This window comes from Accipiter gentilis, chromosome 27 (genome assembly GCF_929443795.1).
Source record: "Accipiter gentilis chromosome 27, bAccGen1.1, whole genome shotgun sequence".
In the NCBI taxonomy this organism is placed as follows: domain Eukaryota; kingdom Metazoa; phylum Chordata; class Aves; order Accipitriformes; family Accipitridae; genus Astur; species Astur gentilis.
The window spans coordinates 201,239-226,245 of record NC_064906.1 but is presented as its reverse complement, the minus strand read 5'-3'; the positions used below and the strand labels follow the sequence as shown (position 1 = coordinate 226,245).

At 45.2% G+C, this 25,007-nt stretch overlaps 1 protein-coding gene across 28 annotated transcripts in view; it reads left to right on the top strand.

Annotated features, from left to right (window-relative positions):
- Positions 1-417: 417 nt before the first annotated feature.
- The window catches only part of EPB41L3 (erythrocyte membrane protein band 4.1 like 3), a 93,025-nt gene continuing 68,435 nt past the window's right edge, over positions 418-25,007 (top strand). For 23 of the 28 annotated variants that reach the window (XM_049830379.1, XM_049830377.1, XM_049830375.1 and 20 more), the window contains exon 1: positions 863-926. The gene's annotated coding sequence lies outside the window, so the exon portion shown is untranslated. Of the gene's footprint in view, positions 505-862; positions 927-1,944; positions 1,998-3,404; positions 3,516-25,007 lie in introns of those variants that run through there. The other 5 variants (XM_049830356.1, XM_049830353.1, XM_049830357.1 and 2 more) reach the window with 5 other exon arrangements.

The window sequence follows — 25,007 nt, the reverse complement described above, 5'->3', positions numbered from 1 at the left end:
CTATGTATTTACCAAAATGGAATGGTGCAAGTAGGATTATCCCGTTCCAAATGGCTGCTGTATGTGCTGGGATCATTCATGTTTGAAAGCATCAAACTTTTGATGCTTTCTGACATGTGGCGTGCTGTGGTCTGTATTGTAGTGAAAAGTCAAAAGTCATTTTCAGTTCTATTTTACCCTTTCTGAACCAGGAGCTGATGTGTGGCAGGACCTATATTTTTTTTCTGTTTTGGTGATGCTGTTGAGTGAAACAAGAGTCCAGATTTTAAGACCATGTGGTTTCTCACTGGAAATTAAAATTGAAAAGGCTGGTATCCCCCCAGCAAAAAACCCAAGTATAAATCAAAGCCAGACTTTGCCAGCACCCAGCTTGCTGCTTTTAAGTTCACAGGGAGTCTCTCCATCGCTAGGGTTTGGTTGCAACTGCAGCAGCTAAACTCATCTGTCTAAATAGAAGAATTCATTTATCTGAGCCAAAACCCGGCCGGATCCCTCCGGACGCAGGTGGGGATCCCGGTGCCGGCGGGAGGGGGGAGCCTCCCTGCTGTGTGCCCGGGGAGCAGGCGGCGGGGGGGGGAGGGGGGGGGAGGGAACTGGCTCCAGAAACCTGCCAGCATCCAGCTTTTGCCATTCTCCGCGGCGTGGGCTTTTTTTTTTTTTTTCCCCTCCCTTCTTTTTTCCCCTCTTTTTTTTTTTTCCCCTTCCCTTTTTCCCTCCCTCTCTCCGGAGGAGCCTCCGCAGCCCTGATTTGCTGGGAAGCGGCGGAGGCTCGCTCTGGGCAGAGCCGGGCTGCGCTGCCGCTGCTGACGCGTGGCCGTGGCCGCCGCCGGGAGCAGTCCAGCGTCGCGGTACCGCCGCCGCCGCCGCCGCCGCTCCCCGCCGCAGGGCGCCCCCGCCGCCGCCAAGGTACCTTCCCGCCGCCGCCGGTGCGTGCAGCCTCTTCCCCGCCGGGGGAAGCGGAGGATATGCCTGGGGGGGGCGCGGGCAGATTGCACACCCCCCTCCCCCCACGTTTTTGTGGTGTTTGGGGTTCTTTTTAATATCTACGTATTTATATATATATATATATATATATATAAAAACCTCATTCCTAGGAGCCATATTTAAGTTAGGAGCCGCGGAGGGGGCCGGCGTGTGCGTGAGGCCGGGATGCCTGGGGGGCGCCGGGGGAGGCAGCGAGCGGTGCCCCCCGCAGAGCGGGGCGGGCCGGGGGGGGCTCCGCGGGGGCACTCGCTGCGGCCCGGCGGCGGGGGGGGGGGGGGGGGACGGGGACGACGCGGCTGCTCCCGCCGCAGCTGTACCCGGGGGAGGCGGAGGGGGGGGGTGGAATTTAATTTTTTTTTTTTTTTTTAGGGCGATACGCATTTTATGTGGGAAACTTATGTAGGCGGCAGAGGCACGGCGGGGGGGGTGGGTGGTGGTGGTGCCTGGCTTGGTAGGGCGCACCCCGAGCCCCCCCCCCCCCCTCCAGGGGGGCTGGCCCCACCGAGCGCACGCTGCCCAGCTCACCTGGGGGGCACAGCGCCTGGGCGGTGTAGGGGGAGCCGGACAGCCTCCCCCCCTCCCCTCTCCCTCACCGCCCGGCCGGGGCTGCGCGCCTTGCGGTGGCGGGGGGGCTGTTCCCCCCCCCGGCCGTGGCTTCTGCAATGCGGTGGGTGTGGTTATGTACGGAGCAGATCGCAGCCCCGGCCCGCTGCAGTGGCAGCGCCGCGCCGGCCCCCGCCCCACGGCCCCGGCCAGCAGCGAGGGGCCCCGCGCCTGTCGCAGCCGTCGGGCCGGGGCTGCTCCGCCCCGCGCTGCCGGGGCCGCCCGGGGGAGGAATCACGCGTGGGGCGCGCCTGCCCGCCCGCCTTGGCGCGGGCTCCCAGGTGCGCTGGAGCGGCGGCCCGGGCACTGAGACACACACCTCCCCCCCCCCCCCCCCCCCGCCCCGTTCCCCTCATCCCCTCCTGCCTGGCCCCTCGGAGCGCGGCGTGGAAGTTGCGGTACTTGCCCAGGTCTGTGGGGAGATCGGGAAGGCGGGGGCGCGGCCGACAGGAAGGCTGTGCGGCTCCCGTTCTCCTGCATCCCGGCTGCGGGCCCTCACCCTTGGGTGACCAGAGAGGGGCTGGGGGGGGTGGGGGGTGAGGGGAAATAGAGTTTTGTCTTTTTTAGGTTTTCTTGGTTTTTGTTGAGAGTTGAAACTTTTATCGTATATACGGTGAAGCTCAGAAACTCCCACTCCTCTGATCGTGGCAAGTAGCAAAGTATGGCCAATCTGGTCTTGTGGTTTCTTGATTTTGTTGTTGTTTCTTAATGGGGCTGCGCTTGAGGAGGAAGGCGTTCAGTAGAGGTGGTTATCACTCTGAATGCTGTTCTCTAGTGTGTGCTTGTGCTCGAGGCAGAGATGGAAAGTTATTTCCTCAACTCAACGTGCATGTTGCTTGTAAGTCAAAAGGAAAATACGATGTTTGAAGTTTTCTGTCAAAATGATTGCAAGTCAGAGGCCTCGGTTAGGTGTGTCCCACGTGCATCTGTCTTTTTACAGCGTGGTGAGCTGAATGATGCCTTTTCATTTTACTTTTCATATCATCGGCATTTGTCTGTGCCTATAGAAAGCTGAAAGATTTGTGTAAGGAAAACAAGTATAACTAAATCTCGTACAAAATGAGGATATAAACAAAATACGTAAGTTTCTGGCCAGTAAATTTTGGTGAGATGCAATCAAGCGTGTACTTTTTCCTCTAAAACTATGGAGAACAGTCCTTTCATAGAGTATTAAAAGGTCAAGATCATTGTGCTGCATCAGTGATGTTAAATTCGCAGGTCTTGCTGCACCTGTGTGTGTACGTGCATAATATAGTATAGGCGAGTACTGCTGCGCTGGTCTCCTTGGGTTGGAAAGTTTCAGCTCTAATGTGAGGATGAGACCTGCATGGCAATAAGGGGAGGAGAGCCCAAGAGCACCGCATTAGAGTAAGAGCTGCTGGAAGTTTATTCCTTACGGCACCACTTGAGCTGGAAGGCTCCTTGAGCTGTTGGTGTGCTGCAGACCTGCTTGCTGCAGCAGAGAACATGAAACACATTGGGAAGTGTTAAAAATACATTGATTTTATTTAATCAGACTGGTACAGCCCTGGCCTCTCCCAGAACTAATTGCACACAGTTGCATCCTTCCATTAATGATGCAGCTGGTGGCCTTTTCTCACCAGTGGCTGCCCTGTATGATGGAGGAGCTGGTCAGATGCGTGTCAGGAGCTCATCCGATGAGAGCCTGCTTCTGCGGTGGGCAGGTTTTGCCTTTGGGAGGGCGAGGAGGAGGGTGGGAGGGCAGCAGGGTGTGGCACCATCCCCAGCTTCCCCCCCCCACGCCTCCGCCTTGGCGGCTCCTCACAGGGTAGGGCTGTGTCTGCTGGGGAGCTGCATGCAGCAAAACTGGAGAGGTCTAATTTTAGTTGGGGTTTTATTCTCTTCTGAGAAGGAGCAAGTGAAGGTGAAGCTACAACTTACGTAATTTTTGCATTAAAGAGGGTGAGGTTGGTTTTGGTTTTTTTTTTTTTTAATTGTCTGTAGTGGAAACCTGCTGAATATTTACTCTTTAATGGAAAAGAATTACTGTTCACGGTTGTTTATTTTGAAGGCTGGGGTTTTTTTATAGATAATATGGGCACTGGTGGCAGGTTTGACCTATGGTAGCGTGCTCACACCTATATTTGTTAGATTTGTTGTTTGGTGCAGTGGTTGTAAATTCCTTGGGGGCTATGCATGGTTATTTTTTAAAATATGTAAAATGTCACTTCTTTGTATTTCAGGCATGTTCTTGAGTTAACAGAAAGTTCTTGAAATGTGTTATTCACGGTGGGTGACATTCAGACTTGTTTCATGGAAATCTCATGTACCAGTAAATGACTGCTTGTTGTCTCAGAGAAAACATCAAACCATTTATAAGCGGTTATAAAAGAATACTTGTTTCTCATGAGATGAAGCATCAGCTTTGTATCTCCAGCTACAGTATTTTCAACATGAAAGTATTAATAACTGTGTGACTTTATCACATCGAAATACATCCTGGGGTGAGAATCTGTGTAGATTCAGTACGCATTCAGTGTGTGTTGGGCTTTGAAAACAAAGGGTTGATCTGTGCAGGGAGGGCTATTTCATGAGTCTGCAGGACTGCTTTTTCAGTGTCTATAGCATGACCCTGCGATATTGTGTTTTAGCATCTTCTTCATCACATTTTTAACTGGAAATATATTATCACTGCAGAGATTGAATTTTCAAAGTGTTTTGTTTAGACATAATTTTTCCCTAATCAAGTGAAAATAAATGCAAGCATATAACTGAAAAATATGGTTGCTGTCAACTAAGCTGAAAATGAAGCTGAAAATGTGTTTATTCTGCAGGATCATGATGGATTGTTTTTATTTGGTACAGAAGTTACAGAATATGTAAAAGAGTGTTACCCAGAACTAGACTTAAATAAGCATTGCTAAGCAGTTTGAATCAGTACCATAAAGGAAGCCTTTAAAAGAGGTGAACTACTGAAAAGATGATGGATTAGCTAGGTTTTATCACGTTTCTCTTAATTTTTAATCTCCAGTATTAGTAATTTCTAATGGTTGGGGAATGGTCCAAGTCTAAATGTGTATATGGATGCATAGCACTTCCTCTCACATTAGCTGACTAGAAAAACCCGAAGAGAAATGCTTGTTTTCTTTGGAAGGATCTCAGTTTCTTAAAATGAATGGCACAAGTAGTGGAGAAGAGGAGCATAACCACTTACCTTGGCTTTGGTAAGAGAAATCCTGTGGGCCCTTTGCTCCTGCCCCTGCCATTCTCAATCATTGTCACCATAAGCATCAGTGCAGAGGAAACTCGGGAGGATTGCCGAGGACTAAATATCTGTGGAAAAGCAGAAATGGGTCAGTATTTGGGACAACTGAGTTAATCTGAGACAATGTGCTGTATAGACAGCAAACTCAGTATCTCCTGCACCCTTCCTGAGTAATTGATATAATGCAATTTGAGTAATTGTCAGCTTTTTGTCTCTGGAGGAAAATGAAATCTTTGCTTTTTACTTTGACTATATCATCAGAGCAGGTTGTTCTTGAATAAGGTGGATAAAAGCAAAAAGGAAATTATAATAATCTTCTAAATCATTAATCTATTTGCATCCTACGGGATGTGGTATATGAAAGGGTAATACATAAATAAAAGTTTAGAAAGCACATAGAAGTAAAAAAAGGGGGAAAACCCCTCTTTTTACATAGACCCCTTCAATTTTTACCCTTTCCTTTATAGATCTTGGAAATACTTTGTATGCCACAGACAGAGAATCCCTTTCAGTGGCTTCACTACCTATCAAAACTGATCTGTTGGCAAGCTGAGAAACAAAAGCAGTACTGAAATCTGCATGAGGATCACCCACCAGATGTTTGATCCCACTGAGAAAAGTCTTTAGAGGGTTAAAGAAGAATGTGGAAACCGGGGGCTTGGAGCACGTGTGGGGGGTAAAGGGCTAGAATAAATGGAAAGCATATGTGAATATAAAGAAATATTTTGGGAAGGGGGGGAGTGTAAGGAGAAGAAAGCAGGATACAGTTTTGGATACATGCTCACATGCATTTATTTGTATGAAATGTATGTTTACTGACAAACGTGACAGAAGAGAAAAGTCATGGCACTGCTTTAATGAGTTTGAAGTGGGAGAAGAAAGCTCCCACGTGGAATGGAGAATGGTTGATGTTTTTGGTTTTGGGCTATGTTAAAATCTGAACTACCAGGGTGTACTGTGCATCTATTGCTTGGCTTTTGCTGCGGTCTTTTTCCTAAAACAGGGGCTGGGTTTTGATCCCAGATGGGCTGCAGGTAGCAAGCGGGGTGGGAGTAGCCATCCGTGGCAGGCTCTTGGTTGAAGCCCTGTTGATGCACGATGGGATGTTCACGGGAGAGAGGAAGGGAAAGAACCTGTCTCTGGCCTGTGTCAGACCAGAGGAAGCTGCATGCTTGGGCCTGTGGTTTTGCTCTTCTCTTTGGCTGTGTCCTGGTCCCCCAGCCAGGCTCCTGCCTATTGCTCCTGCCGCACGCCCTCTTCCCCTGGCTGCAGTCACCGGCTGGGTGCTCCTTCCTTTGGGCTCCTTGGTAGGGTCCCTGCTGGGGCAGGAGCCTCTGGCACCATCCATCCTTCCCATCACTGGGGAAGACGGCCAGGCACCTGGCCTGCTTCCCCTCCCTCCTCCCGATTTGGGATCATCCCTCCACATTCCTCATCCTCAGAGCTTCATCCCTTGCAGTGGCTCAGCCGCAGCGCTCTCCACCTCCCCAGAGGAGCGGAGGAGGCGACTAAATCCTGGGAGGCAGCCACACGCCAGCGTGCACCAGCAGCCTTTCCCCGGTGGCAGGAGGTGACACTGTTCCTGGCAGCTGGGGAGTGTGACATTGCTGGTAACGATGGAGCAGGAGTCGTCCCTGGTGGTGGAGGTTACCTTGTTTACTCCTTATGAATTTGAGGGCAATTATGTGTAACACCTCATGATTTCCTAGGACATATTGGCTGAAAAAGAAATCTTGTTTAATAAACCAGCAAATGCAAACAGGCTGTGAAGGAAAAAAAAAAAAAAAAAAAAAAAAAAGGCACTTCCAGACCTAGGAAACATATGTTTATGCTGAGAGACCTGTTCTTGCACCCTGACTCATGTCGGGGAGTTTCTTTATCTGCCAGTCTTCCCACAGAAATCAGTAAGCCTGTGAAGCAAGGCTCAATTCGGTTTAGAGGTTATCAAAATCTGACCCTACCAAATTGTAGCTTAGATCAGGAAGCTGTCATCTCTCTAAGGACCCTGGAGATGATTACTTCACCAGGTCCACTGAATTCGTTGCCTTTTTTCTTTTTTTTTTTTTTCTCTCAATTAAGTTACTGCTGTTGCAGACCAAGGGTTGGGGCAGGCAGCACTCTGCCCCTCTGCTCTCCAGCACAATGTGATTGCTGTGGGTGCCCCACAGCTGCGCTGAAGACAGTATATGGATATATACATCCATACAGAGAGAAACATTGCCACTTCCCTATGGGAATTATTTGCAGCAAGAAACCTAGTACCTCTGGTTTGCTCCTAGTAGTGGTTCTTAACTTTGCATGTCAGTAAATACGAGGTCTGATAAAGGTAATGATGGTGGGTGAGGTACAAAAACATGCTGTCAGGAAAGCAGGGTCTTTTTGGTTTAGCCAGGTGGTCTTGGTAGCCCAGGTACTAGTTGCCCTTTGCATGGGGCATCTGGCACTGGCTGAGGAGGTTGGGGAGGGAGATGGACAGCTGCCCTGTGGGAGGTCAGCATGTTGCCTTGTCTCGAAGCAGGAGTGTAACACAGGTCTCGTTCCCGCTTGCAGGGCTGGCACAAGGCAAAGTTGCCTCTTGTAAGCAGGTTGCTTAATTGATCACTTTATTATGGCAGTATGTTGTTAGTTTAACTATGTGGCTTGCTAGGCAAATGCCAGTGTAAAATCTTGAGAAAAACCCTGGAAAGAGAGGCCTAGCTGCAGGGTTGAAAGGTAAAGTGAGATGGCAGGTTTTTTACCTTGGAATTTGTCTTTTCCATCTCTTCTGTCTTTCTTTTTTAGATCATTCCAGAAGAGCGAAAGTTTTGCTTAATTGTATGTGCTTAAAGGGAAACAGTGTAATGTAGTTTCCACGTACTGGAGCATTATTCTTGTACAGCTGGAGCTGGCAGCCTTTCATTGCCTTACCACCTCCTTTTTCTCTAAAAATAGCAGCACACTACAGTGGGATTACAGGGGAGGCAGAAGAATGTTTCCTGAGCAACAGTTTTTGCCGGGTGGTGGTTGTGGTAGCATGAAGAGCAGATTTTGGGGGAGTCAGAGGGAGATATAAATAGGAACAGAACAAAATGGGACAGAGGCAAAACTGGGGTGGAGAGGACAAGGCTGGTAAGTGGGACGGACGGCAAGGTTTGCTGGGCTGTGTAATAGCCTGCCTGGGGATTTGGGAGAAACCTCAGCACTTGAATCATTTAGGAGTTGCCGAGACACAGCACTCAGCAGCACTGTATGGGTAGCAAACTCACAGTGTGGATAGGAGGTGCGGGCAAGATGACCTAATTTCTATCTCTGATTTCTATGACTTATTAAAGAGTTTTGCAGGCTTTCTCTTAGCAGGCTTAAAGCTGGAATTTAAGGCATGACAATTAGGAGGGTCCTTTAATACTGTGCCAGCACACTGTCGGGGTTTGATCACTTACTTGCAGGGGTAGCATGCTAAGTGCAGCAAATGGAAGTTGTGGACAGGCTCTACACCAGTTTAGATCTGGTATTGACACTGTTTTGCATTCTGTGTTCAGTCCTGCCCCTCAATGGTGGTGTTTGGCTTTTGTTTTAAGACCTTATATAACCTACTGTACTTTAACCTAGTATTCTGAAATTGTAGTGCATGGAAACCCCATTTTAAATTACTCTATGGACATTTTTAGAACTTTATTTCTTTCTGATCTCTGGTTAGACACATAATAAGGAAATTATTGATCAGTAATATTAGAGAGATACAAAACTGGTACCTAAGAGTAATATTTAACATCACTTAAGATGACAGCTCTGCAAAATGCATGATACCTTCCAGAGTTGGGGTGGCAAGGCATCACAAGTGTACTCGGTTAGAAAAAGGCAAGTGCTTGAAAACTTGGCGGGAGCTTGGAGTATTTATTGCCTTCTGTAGGGAGATGAAGTAGTGACTGGCAATAGGTAAGGCTTGCATTCAGGCGTGAGTGAAAAGCTCCTCGGTCCTCCCTGCCAGAGCTGCCAGTAACAGAGCAAACCGCTCTTTCCAGGCATAGATAAAGCCCTCAATTTTGTTCCTCTGTCACCTTCTTTGCAAACCACAGCATTTCTTGTTGGCGGGGCTGCCCAAGGTCCTCCTCTGCTTTGGAAAACCAAAGCTGGGAGGTGGCAGTGGGGGCAAGGACGGAGGTCCCGGGCCCTCGTGGCTGCAGCGCCTGCAAGAAGTGCTTCACCTCAGGGTGCTGCAGGACTCTGCTTCCCCATCTCGGTGATGTTCTGTAGTAGCTCCTGGGGCTGGTAATTTGCTGGCTGCTCCGCTTGATCCTTTGTTGTAGGTGCTGTGAAGATTAATAATTCAGTTTGTCAGGTGAAAATTTAAATTGCATCAGTCACACCTCTTGTAGAGATATCCTGTGATTAAAAATGACAAACAGTTTTCAATGAAACACTGTTTTCGCATTCTCCTAACCTCTCAAAGCACACGTATTTGAAGCTTAAGTGTGTCACGTGCACTCTTCAAAAAATCACCTTTAGAATTATATGTTTATATAAGGAGGGAGGAATGTTCCACCTATGGTTTAGGTAGAACTGAAAGTGTATTAATATCCACTTAAAATGTTGACCTTTCTTGCCTTGCCGCTAGGAACAAGCCATAGCTGTCCAAGCTTTGAATTTTTGCACCTGTCTGGTACGATCTCTTTGCTGAGCAGCGATGCTTTTAGAGTTGACAAAACCCAAATGATTAATCTTCTGGTGGCTTACCAAATAGCCTTGCAGTAGCTGATAAGTCCTGCACAGTTATTGAAATACTTTGCAAAATTAAAACCTGAATGTTAAATTGTTAACCTCAACCAGTGGGATAAAATTGAAAACGAATGCGTTCCTTTCCTGAAGGTGCCCCCACTTTGTTCAAATAGCAGATAACTTTCAGCAAGGCCGCAGCCTTCATCCCCTGTGAAACCAGCCTGTGATTTCAGAAATGTGAAGGCCGGATCTAAGCCCTCAATTTATCTCTGCCACGTGAGGCAGAAGGCAAAGCTAAAGCACGCTGCAACTCCTAAACACGTTAAGAAGAGACACGGGGGTGGCTGACCCCGAAAATCCCCGCGTCTTCATCAGCAGGTGATGCAATTGCTGTGGCCTGGTGGGCTGTCGGGATTGCTGGTGGACGCTCGCCAGTTGTGTTATGAATGGAGCCTGCTCGCTGTTTGTAATGACAGCGTTTTGGCAGTTGAGCAGAGGTTGCCCTAGTCCATAATAGATAATATTTGGAGATGCTGGCTCTGGGTTTGTGGTGCATGGAGTTGCAGAGCTCTGGGATTGATGATGCCATGTGTGGTTACCCAGCCCTCAGGCTTGGGGTAGGGGAGCTTTGTGGACTCGGAGGCTCAGCAGATGTGCCAGGCGTTTTGGGCTCACAAAAGAGTTTGTGGCTGTCCGGTGGGGTTTTCTTGTCCTGGATCTGAAGGGCTTGTGGATGGATCATCGTTCTCTTGAAGCCCGCGGTGTGTGTGCACTGGGTGTTAACGCTGCCCCAGTGTGCTCCGTTCGGCTGCCCCAGGGTCACGTTATGTCACGTTACCAAAAAATACAGTGTTTGCTTCAGACATCTTCTCCCTTCCTTTTTCAACTGTGAAGCCAGTCATTTACTCATAAAATATCAAGTCCCCTTGAACACTGTAACAATAGCATCAGAGAAAAATGTTGCCAACCATCTCTACTGTGCAAATAATCATTTACATGAATGTGAAAACCAGATTTTCAAGATTGAAGTGCTAACCCCCATTTACTGTTGCAGTCTAAGATGTTTGGTCTTCCATTATGTTTATTCAGAAGGTCTTTCCAAATCTTAATTCTTTCATCTCAGAGCTGCTGTTTAAACTTTGGGCTTGAACAGCTTTGTAAGCGATGATGGTTATACAGCTCTTTCCAGTTCTTATTTTCCACGTAGAATGTGGAAGCACTTGCAGCGTTTATCCATCAGTTTTCAAGCTCTTTGTACTTCACCCATTGGCACTATAAAATGTGTTAGTTTAATTATTAAGATAATACTACTCACCCATTTAATTTCCCTAGTATAAGATGAGACAATTTGTAAGTGAATAGAAGGTTTTTAGCCTAAAACCTGTAAGTGTAAGAGGCTTTGGTCCTAGCCTATAGTCTTGGAAATTGCAAAAAGAGCTTTTTAGGGACTGCTTAGAAACAAATGATGGATATTGGTGCCATCCCCGAGTGTAGCAGCTGGAAAGTTTAATTATAGGCTGGAAAGTCAGTAAGGGATTAAGGAAAGTGTTAGCAGAAGGGGTGAATGTTAATGACAGCTGTGTGCTGTAGGCTTCAGGGAGGCAAAGTACATACAGAACATAAATAAAATGAAGGGCCAAACATATGCTGGCTTTGAACATTCAAAAACTCCAGGTCACTTGTTCCTTGACATGTGAATGTGGTTTGTATGAAATCATTTTAACGGCTTGCGCACACGGAGAGGTGTGTGTAGGGGGGGGAAAATTCCTGCCTTTGTTTCAGAGCCCTCAGCACAGGCGAGCTTGTGTTCACTCTTGGAAAATGGCACCTGGGCCAGGGATAAATATAAAACCCAAGAGAAGCATGCGCCCATGTCTGCATTAGACGAGGGGCATTGGCCTGAGAGGAGGAGGTCTGTGCAATGAAACATTCTGGGCTGAGAACCTGACATCTACGTGCTTTGCACTGGCTTTACTCTGGTCCCAAACAGCACGCTGCCTGTGCCTGCTGAGGCCTGCGGATTAAAACCAGTTAGAAAACCCATGCCATCGAATGCAGGATTTGTAAGCACACTGTAGCTCGTGTTGCAAACCCGCACTGGTAGTCTTAGGGAAAATTCCAGATCATTTTGCCTTTTAGAAATGCATAGGTTGGGAAGTAGTTCTGCATCTGCTTAGGGTACCTATATATCCTGTTGTACAGATCAGGCACCGCTGCTGAGATCAGTAATGGTGCAAATTGCTAGGACAAATATATCCAAAACAGTGTTAAGGCTGAATCAGTCTTTCATTTTTCTTAACACTGAGTTTAGGTTTTTTCATTCAAGTACATTCGGTCTGGTCTGAAAATAGCTTCCCCCCCGCCCCTCCTCCTATGGCACAGGTTTTTCACTGTATAAATATTTTTTGAATGAGAAGGAGTTGGAAGGGATGTGTGCCATGCTTAAGCTTGCTAGGTGCATACATGACTTAATGAATCTCTTTCTAACACTACAGTAACCAGTGGTCATCCTCTGAGAAGTCAAAGAACAATAACATGAGCCATCTTTTGGAAAAAAGAAACAACCAAACAAACCAAACCAAAAAACCCCAAACACCCGAAAGCAAACAAAGAAAAGACCAAACAGCAAAATCCAAACCAAAAATCCAGCCTTTTTGTTTTAAAGTGTTTAAAACAGATGTGCAGTAGTGACTGGGTGGAGTTTCTGTTCTTATGTCGAAGGGTAGCATATACGGAGAAGTTTGGATTTGTCCCTGTTGGATGTGAGTTTTAAGATTGCCTTTTATTCAGCTGCAGTTAATATATCTGCTGTACCTTACAGGCTGCTGTGGCCTGAGCATTAAGGGAATTGTCTTCCCCATAAAATCAAACTAATTTGAACATGTGGCATTATTTATAATAAATTTAATAGATTTATAGCTGTACGTGATCTTCCTTGACAATTAAAAGCTTGTAGAGCACAAAAATGTGTCTAGTTTAATAAGCTACAAAACTGACCTGTATGAGTATTCTGGGTGTTACAACATTGAGGTAGTTGCAAAAAGGTAATATTCAGCCTTTCTACACATAATTCAGTATGACTGGACATAATGAATGTATGGCTGCAGCATATAGGGTAGTACAGCTGGCTGCTTGAAAAATAACTGTGTGATCTTCATATCAAAAATTGGTAGCTTTGGGGTGCTTGCCAGTTTTGGTTACAACTGGAGCTGGTTGGCGGTGAAGTGGCTGGTTATCCCACTGGTGGTATTTTCTGTCCTCGCTCGTGTAAGCGTGGGCAGAGGGGGCTGCACCCAGAGGCTGTGGCACGCAGGGGCTGCGGGCTCCCTCTTTAGCCCAACTGATTCCCACTCACTGGGGAAGGACAACGGTATTTACACCTCTCTTTCTTGGAGGGCTTATGGTCCTTGGGAGGCTCTCTGGCAATGGAAAGAAGGTGCTTCATGTGGTATTTAGAATACTGGACAAGAATTCACAGCAGGCATTTCCTCTCCTCTGAAGTGTGAGCAGAGGGAGAGAAAAAGAAAAAACCCTAATAAAAGAAAGCTCGCTTTAGGGGTGGTGAAACTGCATACTTGAACCTGTTTTACTTAAGGTTATGTCAGCGTAGGTCAAGCAATGCACTGAACTGCAGATGAAATAATAAGAAATAGAAAGAACCCTCATCTTCCTGAAGGCAGCATGCTTTTACGAGACTGTGAAAGATTACAAAAGGTGTGAAACAGGGAAGAACCTCAAGTACATGTGTTTTGGGAGTTGTGCCCTTTATTGTATGGTTCCATGTAAGTGTGCATGTGTGAGCAAGAGAAGAAATCCTAACTTGCTCAGCCTGCAGGCTGCTGGGGCTTTTTGGGTTGTTTTGGTTTAGTTTTTTTCCCCAGTTGATTCTTTCCCCCCCCAGCTTGGAAAACCCGTTAACTACAGCTGTAATTCTGAGGCTTAGATGCCGTTCTGGGCACAGAGAACCCTGCCATGTTTCTGGTCTTAGTTAGTACTAATGGCTTAGACAAAAAAAAAAAGTTTCAGAACCCCACCCTGGAATATTGCAAGCTGCTTTTCTTCTTAAGAACTCTTAAATATCCAAGTCCACACTTGCATCTACTTAAGCCAGCTTGAACTAGCTTCTCTGCAAGTCTTCAGTCATCTGAATGCCAGCCATTGTGTAGCAACTGCTTTGAATGAAATGGTATCTTATATCAGCCTGTCAGCCCTTTCCTTGGCATCGTGTCCCCATGGCACGTTTACTGTCAGTACCAGGGATAGGAAGAGTAGATGGTTCTCCTTAGTGGTGTAATGTAGATCGAGTTTTGTTCCCTCCTAAGAAACCAATATCAAAACTGCTCTTAAAATACAGGTTAAAGGAATCAGCCTCAATCAGTCTGATTTTCCATTTTTCGTTGGTGAGGCATACCATGTAGTTCATTTCATGAGTGTATTAAGATGCCCAGATTAACCTGAAATTGCAGTCTTTCCTCACCATTTAACTTTTGTTTCAGTAAGGCTTGAGGCAAATATTTGCCAGTATACCAAAAGGGACCTGACACTTCTGTTGCAAATAACTTTTCCCCAAAAGCACTGCTTGTGTTGAAACAGTTTGGGTTCTGGCTTGCAGCCATGGGTTCACCTAAGCATATTACAAGAAGTGACAGGTAGACAGAACTAATACATATTTTAATGTGCTTGACTTGGCTAGAGACCGTAAAATGGGGTAGACTAGGCTTTCCTTTCCTAGCAGATGTGAGCTTGCTCCCAGTTTATTAATAAGTTACGACACTGCCAGCAGTGCCACTCGGGTCACCTTAATGGTCCTGAGGCTCTTGAAAGCAGATGAATACGTCAAGTTCTTGCATTTTTTTTGGAACATGTTCTCAGCTCCTGTGAAACTGCTACAAAAAACATGCTGAGGGGTCAGCCCAGCCAAATTGCTAATGCCCCTAACACCGGCTGGGGTCTGAGGTGACTGTTTCTGGAGTGGGTATTTCAGCAGTGGATGGAAGCTGTAAGTGAAACTAAAAATGTTTCCAATTGGTACTCCTTATTATTTTAATAAATAAGAGAGTATCATGGCTTGAATGTACTTTGGATACAGGGAGCCACAGTTGTTGTAATATAAATCATGTGCACTCTGTCACTGAAACTAGATCTCATATGTTAATAAATACTTTACTTGTTTGAATGATACTCAGCACAAGAGAAGGAACTTTTTCAATATAAAATGAAAAAAATCAAATAATATTTACTTAGTAAATGGGTTTTTTTCCCCTTACTTTTTATTGAATATAATGTAGTTAAGATAGTTTTCTTCCACATCGGAGATCTTTAGGCAGGAGTTTGGAGAAAAGAGTGTGGGATTATGAACTGTTCAAAGGTTAAAACTAAGTTGATAAGTGTCATAATATGGTGAAAATACTGAACTCTTTACTACCAGGAGGTATAAAGGGCAGTATTGTTTTCAGACATAAAGCCACCCTTGCAATCTATTCAGCACCGGTAAGTACAGTTGATCTTCAGCTGAAAGTAGGGTTTGGATGCTGTTGCTCAGGAAGAAGGTGGACTGATGGGAAAGAGAACAGAGAAGAGAGAAAAGAGCCCGAGAGGGGACTAAAAATAGGACTTGACAGAAGAGGCAGAGGAGAGAGCGGTCTGAGGGGTGAACAGCAGTCATCTACAAGCTACAGAGCCATGTTACGCATCTGCTGTTGTCAGGGTGAGGAGGAGTGTGCCTACATGTCAAGTAGGAAGAATTAGGTCAGACATTGGGGAAAGTTTTCCTAAACGGTAAGGCTAGGGAATCAACGGAATAAATGGCCTGTGGAGAACATGGAAACTTAAGCATTGTGCGATTTTAGTAGCAGGTGACATAAGTATATACTAGGTAGAGTGTAGACAAGGGGGGCTGGGAAGGGGACCATGAAGCACTGATGTGAGTATGCAAGACGCTTTGGAAACCATGAGCCCCCTAATTAAGACCCGGCACGTATCCAGTGTGCTTGTTTTGTTGGTGGTGCTTTTGGCATACTTGCATGGCTGTAGCTCTCAAAAAAAGTTTGGTGGCTGCTGCTGTAGGGATAATTAATGCTGTTCTGGAGCTGGAGGAAGGATTAGTTGGTTTCTTGCTTCTTTGCAAACCTTTAAAAAAATGATTTCTTAAGGGTAAGGTTTCTGTGGCCCCAGCTGTGGTGAAACACATGCATAAAGCGAAGGCGATGGAGAGCAGAGTGGGTTGGACCCCAGCTGCAGGGTACCGCTTCCCCAGGGCATTCATGACATCCAGGGAGGGGGTGGATTACTTCATTCATTTTCTAGTTCAGATGTAATGGCCATGTGAATATTGGCATGGAGATTTCTGTCCCCGCAGAAAACAGACTGCAGAGCGAACAGAAGAGGGGAAACGCAACTCTGTCATTTATCTAGCATCAGCCATAGCTACTAGAAGAAGTTTTGGGGTGTGGAACCACAACTTATGATGAAGTAAGGAGTAATTTTCTGCATATTTATTAGCTCCTGAGAAGGCTGAATTGTGCACTAAGATACCAAAATTGTTTGGTAAGTTAAACTTTGAAATTATAGATCCCTTCTTGGGCAAATCTTTCTGGTAAGGAGTGAGACAGTTACCTTTTTTTCCCCCCACACTACCATGTAGCATAGAATAGAAATAAGTTGAATTTTACATGCTGTGATCTGAAGGGTACTGAAAGAAAAGGAGTGGCATAAAATAATCAGTAGATGAAACGCACAGCAGTCCTTTGTCACATGCACAATGTCAGGAGGAAGAATGGGAGAAGCCTCTGTTTATGGACCTCTTCCACTTATTTGGGCACTTTCCTGGTTAGCACGTGAGACTAGTTTGAAACTCAGTGCGCTGAACAGGGTCTGGTATCGAAGCATTTAACTTTATTTCTTAATTGTAGGATACTCCCCTAAATTAAGGTAGAACATTTGGATTATTTAGGAGCTACCAAATTAGTGGTTTGTAGCCTTAAAAACATACCATCAAACATCTACCAGAGCTATATATAAGAAAAAGTACATGGGGAAGGAAATAATTTAAGTTGTAAATTCATTCATTCATTCCTGAGTTAGCAGCATCTAGCTTAATTACTGTCACTTCTGCTTTCAAATGATCAACTCAATACAGAATAGATTTTTATTTTTTTAAAATGCTCAACTCCTGTTGAGTAACCTTGAATGATTTACGTGACTTACTTTCTTTTTTGAATCGCCAATGATTTAAAAGCTGCAAAGAGCTTTTCTTACTTTTTCTGCTGCAAGGGTGTGTCCATTCCCTTTCACTCTCATTTTTGTCATTAAGCTGTATCACTCCCACTTTGTACTTTTTTAGCCTTCACCCTTCCTCCCCCATTTTTTTCTGACCACTGTCTTGCAGGGGCACTTTAAGCGATCTGGCTGTTCCCATTGCCCCAACCCCTTCTACCCTCTCTGAGCTACTGTCACTTCTATGTGTCTTAAGTCAAAGATAGTTATATATGTTGAGGAGGAGTTGCCAAATACAGTGACGTCCATCTGCAGAGACAGCATAATCCAATATAATACTGGGTCAGGAGTATATAATATAATTACTATATAGCTGTATGTATAGCATTTCAGGATTTGATAGGTAAAAACAGTTAGGCCCTCATTAAAGTTAGCTCTTTTCTTTGTCAGGGTGTATTGTGTGTTCGTCTTCAAATCCTCATAGTTTGAGTAGTTGCACAGATGGTGAAAGGTTTTGGCTTTATTGGGATGTTAAATGAAGGTATGGAAAGCTTGCTCTTCATTCGTTGTAGGGTTCACCATGCAAAGGACCCTCCAGACTTAATTACTGTGCATTCGGACAACATGTGCTCAAGCTTCCTGTGCTTTGAAAACACACAGCAAAAAATGGTCCTAAAACATATAACCAAAGTGTAACTGAAGCTGGGAGAGAGTCCTGCTTACTCAGTGATTTTAAGTGAAATCGCTCTACTCTTACAGACGCCTGAATCCGCTGTAAGTGTTCTTGTTGTCCACGCGTTTCCACTACAACCAGTTTGTTCCTAGAAGTCCCTGCTCCCACACCATCTGTAGGTCTTGGTTTGCATCCAGCACATTATTTAACAGCTGGTGGCTTTGAGGCGTCAGGGCCGACTGCTAGTGTGTGCACTTGAGTTTTGGAGGGGATATGTTGAACTGCGTTTTCAGCGCTGGCAGTTTCTCCCGGTTGATGGTCTGGCACGCTGTTGTCTGCGTAGGGCCAGGAGGATGGTTTTTGGAGTGACAGTATAACCTGGAGCAGGGGTGTCGCAGGCTATCTGCTGGTGCCAAATGAACGGTATTTTTGTAATCTGTAGCAGGTAATTAAAGCGCTGGGGAGCGTGGGGATCCCAGAAGAGGTTAAGTACAAAAAGCTGGCTGTCTGATGCCACGGGTTTGGTTGTTTAGACTAGCAAGATTTTAATTTGTTTGGGGAGCCAGTGGTTTCCTGATGCGGTGCTCTAAACTGGAAAGTCTATTACTTGATATTGCAGGGTGTGTTTTACGTTCAAAACTGACGTGAATGCCCAGGAGATTAAAATCTAAATACCAAATGAATAATGCATGTCAGAAAAACAAAAGCTATTACAACTAAACACGCTGTGATGCCTCATCATGTAGCCTTACTGCATCAGACCTATTTAATGCCTCCAAAAGTTGAAAAACGGGATGTGAAATTAGTCTGATATTTGGGGGGGGGGAGAAGATGAAGTAGGAGCACTTTTAGCCCCAAGCTTCAGCACAATCACTGTCCTCACATAGAGCCTCCTTTACTTAACTAGGACCCAGTATTGATTCAGGAGTGGTTCCTCTGGTTTTTTTGCTGCCTGTGACTTCTTCCTTCCTTTCGTGTCTGCCTGAGTTTGAAGTTTTCCCAGTTATTTTAATCCAGTGTTCAAGAAAACCTGCAGCTCCCCAGCGATGGAGAGCGGGCACAGGTCTGGCATGCTGTGGTGGGAAGCCATTGCTCAAATGCCCTGTCTTGTATGACCGGTGTTGGACAGCTGCCTTCCAAGAAATGATGGATGACCCCCTTAAAAATTTTTTTAATACGCTCAGTTCTGGGCAGGTTTATGGAAAACACTGTGGCCTGCTGAAGCTGAGCAGGCTTCAGGGCAGCAGTACGTGTGGGCCCATGCCAGAGCTGGGAGCTGAGAGCAGAGTTCTCAGCCATAGTGCTAATGTATGTCTTGCTGGGACAGAGCAGCAGTGGAGGATGGAAACAGCAGTGGTTGGCTGGAAGGGGCGTTAGCCATCTGACTGCAAAACGTCTGTCTTCTCTGCCCCAAATGCTTCCCTTTCCCCTCTCTGAACCACACTGGATTGGAGAAAAGGCTACAAAAATGTAAAAAAGAATCGCCCCAAAACCATAAAAATGGGGGGAAAGTATCTGTTCACAGTAAAAGTGAAAAAAAAATTGTAATATTGCAAAAAAAAATGTAAGTAATAGGATGGGGCGGGTTTATGTCATCAGTGAGCAGTCCTTTGTGACTTTGTCAAGTACCACTGAGTAAAATAAAGCAAAGCCCAACTGGTTTATGTGCTAATTTGTAGTTTGTAAGATCTCCAGGAAATCAGAAAAGCCATGTTGATACTCATAGTTTATCTTTTTCTGTTTTACTTTGTAGGCTTTTACGTCACCTGAGCTGGAAAGATAAATGTCTGGTGGGAGGGAGCAGGAAGCCCTTGGAGGAGATGGGCTTGATGCTATGATCTATACCTTGCCTGTCTGATTCCCTTGTTTCTGGAGGTTAGGCAGGTCACCAGCTTGGGAGCACTGGAGCACAGTCTGTTTAGGTAGTGTATGAAACAGAAAATATTGTTCACAGGTGTTACAGTATTTTGGCCTGAGGGCAGTGTGATAATGTAGCACACCTGCCATGTGTCAGCAACTCGTGCAACTTTTTTTTAAATTTTGAATTGATTCTATTTTCTGCTCAATAGAAGAGAATATGAACTTTACCGATCTGATGCCTGAAGCACACTCAGTCTCTGTAGCATTAAATACAACTTTTAAATAGTGCATGATGCACAGGGGGCCCCAGGTAAACATTTGGCTCCAGAGCGATTCAGAAAGGTCACAACGTCATGTAAATGTAACCCAAGTAATCAAAGTCATTTGTCTGCAGAAAATCAGGGTGTGCCATTGAGGGCTCTTTCTTGCCTTTTTAGTTGCTGAATGAAGTATTTATCAATCAGTTGTAATCACAGCACTACACAAGTAGTTTTGCTGTGTTTTCTTTTGCCTAGATTTTTTTTCTTTAACTGAAATGAGGAAAGGGTGAAGTTGGGGGTGTTTCTGTGCAATTCTTTCATGAGCATCTGTGGGATGCTGCTGTTGTCCCCATTACTGGTTCCTTCCTTTCCTTCTCTTCCTCCTCCTCACATCTGCCTCCCCCCTGTAATTCCCTGTTTATCAGCATACTTATTTATTGAATTATTTGTGTATTATGCGCCCCCTTACCTTCCTGCAGTCGCAGTTTGTGCAGAGTAAAGCTTTTCGGTGAGTGGATGCTTTGCAGAAGTCTGTTAAAAGCAGCAGTTTCTTGTGTTTCTTGCAAGTCCTCCTTTTACCTTTTCAGACAGGTTTGTTTTTTTTTTTGTGGTGTTGGTGGTGAGTTTGGTGTTGGTGGTGGTTTTTGGTTTTGGTTTTTTTATGTTGTTTTTTTAATGAATGAAATAGCCATCAGGCTTGTGTTTAATTGCTGTGCACTTCTACAGTTAATACCCAGCACTCCCAGGAAGGTGTGTGTTTGCCAGCTTGTGTGTGTGGTCTCTTCCAAACAGGAGCTGTCGGCAGGAGCCGCAGCGTGAGCGGTGGACAGTGGCTGCGATCCTGCTTTTGGAGCTGGTGGATGAATCCTGGCATTGGGGGATGAGGGGGCAGAGCCAGTCCCCCTCTGGATGCAGGGAAGGATGCAGCGGGAACTGCACCCTGTGCCTGGAGACCTGTACAGAGAGTTTGGTGGGAGAATGCAGTTCCCTTCTTCCTCCAGTAAAACCGTTGTCTGCCCATGGGGAAAACTGCTTGGATCAGCAGTGCAGGCAAAACCCAGCCAAAACAGGTTATGGTGGCCTGATTTTTCTTGTCCTGTTCAGAAATTAGGGTAGCCTTGGGGTGCTCTAGGTGATATGACCTCCGAAAGATGATCCGGCGTCTTCAGGGAACCTGGTCAGTCATACTCTTCATAAACCTTGTGTGCAGGAGAGGCAACAGAAATTGCAGTGATTCTGGGTTTTATTGCTGTGGGAAGCCACCCATCAAGAGAGCAAAACAGACCCGGGTAATTTCACTGAATCATAGAAATGAAAGGTAAACAGGAAGTAAAAATGTTATCCTGTGCATCCAGATGCTCTGAAGCAGAAGCAAATATATGCATTTTATGAATTCAGAGTTGCCAACCCAAGTGGAAGGAGTAGCATCATCAAACTCAAAAATACAATTGTTTATGCTTTACAAAGTTGCAAACAGAGGATTTTGCTACTGCTGTTTATCTGTACAGAAGTCTCCAGTTACGACTCCACACAGCTACCGATAACCTCTTCTTGACTGTCATTATAGTTGATATACTGTCTATTCTAAATCCCACTTGATGCCAATCAAGTTCTCCACTGTTAGCAAATGCTTGATTACTTTCTGTCTCCAAGAAGCTTGTATGTATTGCGAGGCTCTTATCAGCTCCACTTTCTCTGTTCCCTTTCCCAGGGTTAAAAAAGTCACCTCCTTAAACCTTTTTCCACTGGTCACGTTTTCTAAACCTTCTTCCTACTCTCTTCTTGACACCTCTTAATGCATATTTTTCAAAAAATATGAATCCCATACTGAAATACAATATTCTGTGTACTTATCCCTGGTGCTGCAGAAGGCAGAACAGCTCCAGCATCACGTCTTGGACTGGAATTCATCTTGCTTAATGCGTGACTTCAGACCCTCATGCTGCTTCATTCCTGCTGCCTAACCCATAAGTTCCCCATCACTTTTCACTTCTGAGGTCCCCACATTTGTTGCTGTTACACTTACAGGAATGTAGTCAGATTCAGTGTGTATAATAGTTTTCTGTCAAACTGCTTTCCTCTTCTTTAAGTCTGGTGAGGATGCCAGCAGTGTGCCCCAGTCTCCCAGGTGTGATGCTGAGCACGGCCAGACACTCTCCCTTCCTTCACTGGTGCTCAAAGGGCTGTGATTCCTCAAATCGATAAATTCTCACAGCTTGTCATCGTGCTACTGATAACTGTTCGTAGGCTAGAGTTTGGGTTTTTTTAATCACTTGTACACCTTCCCCCCCCCCCCCCCCCCCCCTTAATCATTTAAACTATTTCTGTGGTTCACTCATGAAAAAGTCATGTGAGGCTGTTTTAAAAGCCTTTCTAAAGATAGGCTCTGTTGTCTATACCACTTTCTTTTTATCAGCTGGGACAGATGTCCTGTCAGAGAGAGTGAGAGAGGCATTACACTAGTTTGACATGACTTTTTGATACATTCATGTTGACTGTTTTGGGGTTTTTTGTTTGAGTGTTTGTTGGGTTTTTTTCCCTAATCTCATTATTTTTACAGGATTAGAATTCCTTCAGCAGTGTGCTCCAGTAACTTCTCTGATATTAAAAGTACACTGTAATTTCTGGCTTTTCCATCCCCACTTTCCTTTGTAAGATTGGGTCTTGTGTTGGATCTTTTAATTTCTCTTAGACCTCACCTGGCCTCTCTGGCACCTGCAAGGTGATGGTTAATGGTTTAGAGATGATTGCTGGTAGTTCCCCAAGCACTGTGGGGACATTTCCAGTGGTTCCTGCTGACTTGAAACAGCCTGGCTTACTGATGTGTTTGCTCTGTTCTCCCCTTACTCCATCCAGCCTACGCTTGCACATCCTGCGCATAAGGTGAAAGATGCCCTGAGTATCTGGAACTATGTAGCTGCTGTGAAATGAGGCACTGAATAATTCAGCCTTTCCTCTGTTCAGTAACAGGCCAGATTTTCCTTCTAATGTATTTGTAGACTCTCTTCCTGTTGTTTGCCGCGTCTCTTGCTGCTTGTAAGTCACTTTGCATCCTAGTCTTCATTTCTGCTTTTATGTTGGTGTTGGTCTTTTATGTTCATCCCGGAGTCGTGTGTCCCTGGTTCTGCTTTGGTGTACAATCCCACCCTTGCTAGGCGGAGGATAATCTCTCCAGAAACACTTGGCTGCGTTTTCTTTCAGTGGTGGTGCATGAGAGGTGCAGGCGTGCCTGGGACGGAGGAGTTTTGGGTCCTAATTCAAGTCTGCCATTGCCTTTTTGTCCCCTCTGAAGGGTGTGTCTCTTGGTTTTAAGGTGTCTCCTCCAGATTACATGACTCCTTCCTCAAATGTTGCCTCTGTTTTTCCTTCTTTTTATCTTAACCAAGAAACTTTAAAGAAATTTGTATCATACACCTTCCTAGAAGGCCAAACAAGTATTTTAACTCATGCTATGTGTTGCAACACCTCCAACCAGCCTTTTTTTTTAATTATTGCTTATGAACACCTCCCTGTCCTCCCTGAAGTCTCTCTCCTGCACCCATGCCTGGGCCCATGGCTTGTGCCACCAGACCTGTTAAGGCTGCTAACCCAGAGCATGCTGTGCCGGCACAATTGTAGCCCATCCTGATCCTTAGCACCTTTCTCCATTGGTTTTCCTCTTGTCTCTCTTGTTACTATTGTTTTTTTACTCTCTGTTTGTGTTTTTTCCATGTGCTGACTCTAAGGTGTTTTTGTTCGTTATATGTATATGTTTACGGTGCAATGCTAAACTCACAGTACAGCCAGTGTGTTTGTGAGTTAATGTGCAAAGGCTGCACTTGCTGGGCTGGAGCCTCACAGCTCTGTCAGACAGACGGGGTGCCCACCGATGCCCAAAGGAGGGGTGCTGCTTCCCGCTCCCTGTGATGGGGAGGTTCAGCTGAGCCTCCCAGCCCCCCAAAACTACACTGGTGCTGGCACGAGAGAGGTGACAGCAGCGTGCGGTTGGGAGGGGGCATCCAGTTGCCCTTTTGGGGGTTGTTTCCCACCCGTGTCCCTTCGGGCCACATTGCTGCAGTCACTTCGGCTTGTCGGTGTTCACCAGGGAAGCTGTGACACCAGGGAGATGCCTCCTCTCTTAATGCCTCTGGCTCCTGCCGGCACCGGAGGGTGGCAATGGGTAAAGAAGGAGCTGGTCTTAACTGCTGGCGAAGTGCAGCAGAGGTCCTGCCTCTCCCAGGGACCCCGCGCCAGGCTTTTGTGGCTTGGGTGCCTCCTGCGCGTGAGGGCAGAACTCACCCAAGCTAAAGGGGATCAACAAAAAAGAGTTGTTTTCCTAATAAGGAACCCAACTGGAATGAAGTAAGCTGAGACTTGAAACAGTTTGATGAAAACAGTTTATATTTCAAGCTTAAAAGTCGGCATTCTGGCGCGTTTTCTTTTCTTGAAACATACTTTGACATTTCTGTTACTGCTCATAGCAGCAATATTGTTCTCCATATGCTCTTCTCATCAGCATCTCATCATTATTGGATAAATATGTCTCTTGTTAGGCGGAACATTATTTTTGAAGTATGGAATCATTATTTTGTTACATAACTTCCAAATGTGGACCTTTGCAATGTTTTGTGACAACCTTTAAGAAATTATTGTAATTAAAGGAGAACTCTCCACAAAGAGAATTAATCAGATCAAAGAAGCAGTTAAATGTGAACCATTAATCTCTGTGTTACAGGAAATAGTGGCTATGTATAGTTCATTTAATTACTTGGTTCGATTTTGTTTTGTCATTACATCACAATTTATTCGGTCTTAATTTGTAATTTCTTCTGTAATGTGACTTCCATTTGCTTAATATAACAGGTATTTATATATAAATAAAGGTTTATCGATGACTGCTGTGTTAATTAAACTGTGGACTCTGCTGTCAATTAGCTGTGAATTTTGTTGTTCAGAAGATGCAACCCAGAAGGTCTGTGCTCTGAGAATGGGAGGCAGGGAGTCAAATAACTTGTTGAATATATGAATATTTACAGTCGGTTGTGACTGTCACTTGCTGGAGGGGACCAGGTGACATAGCCTGGGCTTTGCCTGCTCAGAGAATTATTATTAGAGGACAACATGATTTTGGTTCTCATATGGAGAAAAAGAAATTACGTGCTTTAAGTCCATAGCAGGTAATTGGCAATAGAAATGGTAATCTCCCAAGCTGCAATATGCCAGTAGCTGTAGGTAACAAGGACTATGTGTGTTGGAAGGTTTTAGAATGTGGGCTCTTTGCGCAAGTGGTTTGCAGGTTTTGCAATCCATATGTAATGACTTTGCTTTGTATAGTGTAAGAGTATGGAAAGATTTATTTTCTGTGATTTGATCTAATAATTATTTTAAAACATCATGTAGTTTTTTTGAAGTTGTGTTTTAATACCTTGATAGTATATTAATTTTTATCTTCCCTTAATTGTTCTTCTCAGCTCTCTCAAACACATTTTAAACCTTTACAATGCTGAAAGTA